At 44.2% G+C, this 6,377-nt stretch overlaps 1 long non-coding RNA gene across 1 annotated transcript; it reads right to left on the minus strand.

The window, feature by feature from the left end:
- Positions 1-2,307: 2,307 nt before the first annotated feature.
- On the minus strand, positions 2,308-3,453 carry LOC114796104 (uncharacterized). The gene is made up of 3 exons (XR_003750602.1): positions 3,136-3,453; positions 2,918-2,983; positions 2,308-2,852 (listed from the first exon to the last, which is right to left on the minus strand). It is a non-coding gene; the product is annotated as an uncharacterized LOC114796104 (long non-coding RNA).
- Between the last annotated feature and the right edge of the window lie 2,924 nt (positions 3,454-6,377).

Raw genomic sequence — 6,377 nt, forward strand, 5'->3', positions numbered from 1 at the left:
GGCAGCTGCTACTAAGGGGTTATGGGAAGTGAGTGAAATTTGCAATGTCCCCAAATGCAGTAAACTGGAAACCTTCCTATCATGACCAACACTGAAGGGTCTCAGTAGCGGTTATTTGGGATCTGACCACTCGCATCATGCACTAAGAGACTTGAGTCAGTTGCAAGGTCACCACTGTACACCGGTAAAGAGAAACAGAATCAGAAGTTGGTCCTTCTCAAAATACATTAACCGCAGGAGAAAATGTCTGTTCAGTTCCTATGAAGACATAGGACAGACGCGTATGAACAAATATGTTCAGGTAAATATTTATCAAAAAAGGCAAACACCACTAAGTGCACACTGTGTACAAGTGTTTTGTCATGTGGAGGTTGAAAAAAACTAAAACGTAAGGGCATGTACGGTAATTTATCGACTTAAATAAACTGTTCAGTTTTACATTTGTAGACATTACTTTAAATTGTACTTTACTCAGAAAACTGAAATTTTCTTTGCAAAAAAGTAACCATGATTAGTCATTAAGACTATTTAAAAAAAAAAACTCTTACATAGAAGTGGGAAAGATGCACAGGTACTAGCAGTGAACCCTCCCATTTGCTGAGCTGAATTGTTGGTCTGTTGCTTTATGTTTTTCGTTAGTGAGAAAAAGCGATTAAATATTTGAAAATAATTACACTTCCAGGATTCTTTGTTCTTCATTATGCTGAAGAAATTTCTTAAAGACAATGGCTTTATCCTTGGGTTTCCTTGTCCGACTGTAGAATAACCTTCTACAAGTCGTAAAGGTTTCATTTTATCCTATTGTGAACTTGTAGTGGATTTATGGAAAATACAGAGGAACTATGGATCAAGCAGAGATCCTGGTTCCAGCCCTATTGTGCCACATGGTCACACAGACCTTGTGTTTGCATTCATCGTACGCCTCTGCCATTGGCTATTGTTCAAAGTAGCAGCTCCTGCCGTGCCTTAGTTATTTCACCACTAATCCTGTGAACTGTTTGCCCGTTTGCTTTAACAGAAATTACCCTTCTGCACACACTACACTTAAGTTTAATGTAAAGTCACTCTTATTATTATTGTCTATTTAATTTATCATTGTTAAAGGTCCCCTAGTATGAAGTTCTTTTGCCTTTATATAAGTCTCAGTGGTCGCCTAATACAATAACTCAGGTCTCTTTCCGAAATTCACCCATGGAGCAGTATTACAGCCACTTTCAGCCAGTCACACAATGAGATTTTTTCCAGGACGTGCCGTTTCGGTTTGTGGCACTTTAAATCATAATGAGGAGGAGAGCAGACAATAGAAGTGAGCAGGCATTCACAGAAATGACATCATCAACACCATTTACCATTCATGTTTGGTGCAACCAGAAAGCTGGTTCTACAGCGTCTCACATGATAGATTTAAAAATACACATCTGTGCTCATCTTCACATCTAATCACCGAGCAACTGCAATGCTTTGCACTTTGGAAGCCATTACGGTCAGTGCAGGGGTGGGAAATTCTCTGGGTGGGCACAGAACGAGCAAGAGGAGGTAAACTTTCCACCTATGATGATTCCAGATCCGACAGAATGAGCTTCCACTCTCTGAACAGTGAAGAAGCACATAGCGAAAGCACTCTTTACACCAGTCGCCATTTCTAGCCATTGCAGGATCATAGACAGGCTAGGGGAACTCGTATTAATGTTGAATAATCTCACAAAGTGAAATTTTCATAGTAGGGGACCTTTAAATGGCAACACAGGATTAAATGGAATTGCTTCCAATAGAAAAGTAATCTAATCTGTTTTGTAATGTAGTGTTTGTAATGTTACAAAAATATTACAGGTGAAGAAGAAGAAACCTCTGCAGTATCATGACACTTATTTCAGCACAGAGTAGCCTTTTCTCTTTCAGTGTGATTTTGTCTTGATATTACTGCTGGGAACTTTCTCCAGCACGGGACAAAGATCCTCCGGGATTGATCATTCTGTACTTTAATAAGGGACTTCAGATTATTATCACAAAATGATGCCAAACTGAGACCTTGCAACCCCAGGCCATGTACAGCAGAGATGCTGGGTGTCCATCACTCTGGACTCACATGGTCTTTGTGCTTTTTTTGTTATTTAACCTGACTCTTTTTATGGCAACATTGCAACCATTTAAGTTCGTCTTTTTTCCTGATGAATGTACACACAGCACCCCATATTGACAGAAAACACAGAACTGTTGACACATGTAGCACATAGTAGAAGATATATAGACACTTAATAAAGAATGGATAAATGCACAGTGAGAACACAGAAAACTACAACAAATGCTCTTTATATGTCAGAAATAAAAAAAAACTATTATATAAATATCTATTAGTATAAGATCAGATATTTGTCTTTTAGGGACACCTTTTCAGTCATTGTAGACTGTAGATAAAAAACATGACTGTTTAAGTTCTCAACGTTTGCAACTTTGTTCAGACACAGAAAACCCATCACCTATTGATTTAGATTAGTTTATTAGTGAGAACATGTTACAGCTTTGAACTAGAGAGAATCTGAGAAAGTGTCAACGCCATTTTTGATCATTACTTCTTGTCAGAAATAAGAAATCAAAAGGAATCAAAATGTATTTATAACCTGAATTGGACATTGAAAACATTGAAAACAAGTCTTCTTGCCAGTTATATTTGATCATTACTTCTTGGTGACACTTGCATTAGACACTTTTTGTCAAGTTCAAAAGAAAGTTAAAAATGCAAAACCTTATCTGTGATTTCATTTATTAGTCCGAACATGCTAATGTTGAGACACTTTGTGAAACAGGTCAGACGATTTCCACCACCAGGTCGAACCCGACGTCAGATGAACATTCTGTGAGGAAAGTGAACAGCTTTAACATTCATGACTCTTTGTGACTGAACCTGTCAGCCTCTCACCTTGGTCAGCAGACTACTCTTGATCTTCTGACTTGGGTGGAGGACCATTCAAGTCCTCATAGGTATCTGTTATAAAAGCAATAGTGATAATTAGATAGTGAATCTCAAGGGTACCTGCATGGTTGGCAGATTCAAACTCACAACCTTCAGGTAAAGGGCCGCTTCTTTAACCAAAACTGGCCACTAAAATCAGTCTCTTGAAACTCCTAATCCCTTACCATAGATTTTTGGTGGCTCTTGTGGATACTCCTCATAGCCGTCTCCAGAAATATCTCTTGAGCCGTCCCTCTTGACCGGCTCCACTTATCTCCTCCTCCCCACTTGGGATAAAGTCGTTATTAGTTGTAAGTTCACCCTCGTCCACCCCGGACCCGTCCTCCTGGGCAAAAACCACCGCTACCAGGAGGATGAAGATCTTCCAAAATATTGCCATCCTTCAGCCTTCAATCAAGGTTCCAGTAAACTGTGCATTCAGGAGCTGAGTCTGTGGCTATACAGTATAGCCATGATTTTTTATAACAAGCTGTGGATGAGGATGGATAAGTCGTGGAGGTTAGACCAATCACTGACATGACGTCTTGCTGTGGTGGCGTGATGCCAGCCTCTCCACCCACCTTGTAAAACTGTCAAAACTGGTTTGAAATGGATTAAAGCTGGACAGGGTTGGGCAAAGAGTGGAACTTTCTTAAACAGACGGGTGGTGATGGGTGAACCTTGGAGACCAGAATAGTCTTTCTGCAATAATCAAACAAACAAATATGACAACTGGCTACGTTTTGTGATTAATCTTCTCAAAATTCGGTTCTTCAAGTCTTAGTGCACTCATGAAGGAGTCATATGCAGATATTATAAATGCATATACACCATTTGCATTATTTTATTTTGATAAATACTGAAATCCATTACACAGACCCCAAATATCATGCAATGGTCAATCACAAGCTTAAGTATCTTAAGTATTATAGGCCAATAACATTATCATACATTGTCCAAGCACTTATTTCCAAATTTTAAATGAAATGGTCTCCTCCTTCAACTGTCACCTTATCGTCATGGAGGAGTTTAAGAGCCATAATGATCCTACGAGCTATGTTGTCTTGGGCATTTGGTACCCCTGGTAGGGCCTCCCATGACAAATTGGTCTTAGGTAAAGGGTGAGACAAAGAACGGTTCAGAAGATGTTACATGGAAGGAACAACAAAGAGTCAGTGTACCTGGCCCAGAGGGTGAGAGGTCCCCGGGGGTTGGGGTCTCTGGAGCCAGGCCGGGGGCTGGGGTCTGCGATCGAGCACCTGGTGGTCAGGATTTCTCCCATGGGGCCCGGTAGGGCCCTGCCCCAACCAGATACATGGGCTCATCCAACTGTGGACCCATCACCCGCAGGAGGAACATGAAGGGTCCTGTGCAATGTGGATTGGGTGGCAGACCGAGGCGGGAGCTTTGGCGGTCTAATCCCCAGACAAGGAAACTGGCTATTGGGACATGGAACGTGACCTCTCTGGTGGGGAAGGAGCTGAAGCTTGTGGAAGAGGTTGATCGGTACTGGCTAGATATAGTCGGACTCACCTAGACACATAGCATTGGCTCTGGAACCCAAGTCCTTGAGAGAGGTTGGACACTCTCCTTTGCTGGAGTTGCTCAGAGTGAGAGGCGGAGGGCTGGGGCTGGCTTTTTGTTAGCTGCAAGACTCTCAGCCTGTTTGTTGGGGTTACCATGGGGGACAAGAGGGTAGCTCGGGGAATGGATCCTGACTGTTGTTTGCCCTTATACGCCAAATAACAGCTCAGAGTACCCACCCTTATTGGAGTCCCTGAGACAAGTGCCAGATAGTGCTCCGACTGGGGACTCCATTGTCCTGCTGGAGGACTTCAACGCTCACGTGAGCAAAGACAGTATGACCTGGAGGGGCATGAATGGCCCGCCAGATCTGAACTCGAGTGGTGTCACCGAGGCAAAATTTTAGGCATGGGAGGAGTTCGATGAGACCATGGAGAAAGACTAACGATTGGCTCCAAAGAGGTTCTGGCAAACCATCTAACGCCTCAGGAGAGGAAGGCAGCAACTTGCTCATATTGTTTACAGTGCTGACGTTGACTGGGGCTATAGTCGGGCGGTGGAAGGAATACTTTGAGGAGCTTCTCAATCCTACAGATGCACATTCCAAGGAGGAACCAGAGCTGGGATACCTGGGTATGGACTGTCCAATCTCAGGGGCAAAAGTTTTTGAGGTAGTCAAACAGCTACACAGCGGCGGAGTCCCAGGGGTGGATGAGATTCATCCTGGGTATTTCATGGCTATGGATGTTGTAGGGCTGTCGTGGTTGACATGTCTCTGCAACATTACGTGGACATCGGAGGCACTTCTGGGGTCATGGTCCCTGTTTTTAAGAAAGGGAACAAGAGGGTGTGTTCCTATAGGGGGATCACACTCCTCAGCCTCCCTGGGAAGGTCTATGCCAAAGTATTGGAGAGGAGGGTCCGGTCGATAGTTGAATCTAAGATTGAGGAGGAGCAATGTGGTTTTTGTCCTGGCTGTGGAAATGTTGGCCAGCTCTTTACCCTTGCTAAGTGGATTGAGTGGGCATGGGAGGGGGCATTTGTCCAACCAATCCACATGTGTTTTGTGGATTGGAGAAGGCTTTTGATTGTGTCCTCAGGGACACCCTTGGGGGGGGGGGGCGCTTCTGGAGTATGGGGTGAATGGCCTTTTGTTAAAGGCCATTCAGTCCCTGTACCAGAGGAGCGTGAGTTTGGTCCGCATAGTAAGTCGGACCTGTCCCAGGTAAGATTTTGACTCCGCCAGGGCTGCCCTTTGTCACCGGTTCTGTTCATAACCTATATGGACAGAATTTCTTGCCGCAGCTGTGGTGTGGAGGGTGTCGAGTTTGGTGGCAGGAGAAGCTCGTCTCTGCTTTTTGCGAATTATGTGGTCCTACTAGCTTCATCAGACTCTGACCTTCAGCTCTTGCTGTGTAGGTTCGCAGCCGAGTGTAAAATCTGAGACCATGGTTCTTGACTGGAAAAGGGTGGCTTGCCAACTCTGGGTCAGGAGAGAGGTCCTGCCTCAAGTGGAGGAGTTTAATTATCTTGGGGTCTTGTTCACCATTGAGGGAAGAAGGGAGCAGGAGATCAACAGGCAGATTGGGGCAGTGTCTGCAGTGTTGCGGATGCTGAGCCGATCTGTCGTGGTGAAGAGGGAGCTGAGCCAGAAAGCAAGGTTCTCGATTTACCGGTCGATCTACATCCCAATCCTCACTTATAGTCATGAGCTTTGGGTAATGACCAAAAGAACGAGATTGTGGATACATGCGACCAAAATGAGTTCCGTCCGTAGGGTGACCGGGCGCAGCCTTAGAGATAGGGTGAGGTGCTCGGACATTTGGAAGGGAAGTCGAACCGCTGCTCCTCCACATCGAGAGGAGCCAGTTGAGGTGGTTCTGGCATCTGGTCAGGATTCCTC

The sequence above is a fragment of the Denticeps clupeoides genome, chromosome 8 (assembly GCF_900700375.1).
Source record: "Denticeps clupeoides chromosome 8, fDenClu1.1, whole genome shotgun sequence".
In the NCBI taxonomy this organism is placed as follows: domain Eukaryota; kingdom Metazoa; phylum Chordata; class Actinopteri; order Clupeiformes; family Denticipitidae; genus Denticeps; species Denticeps clupeoides.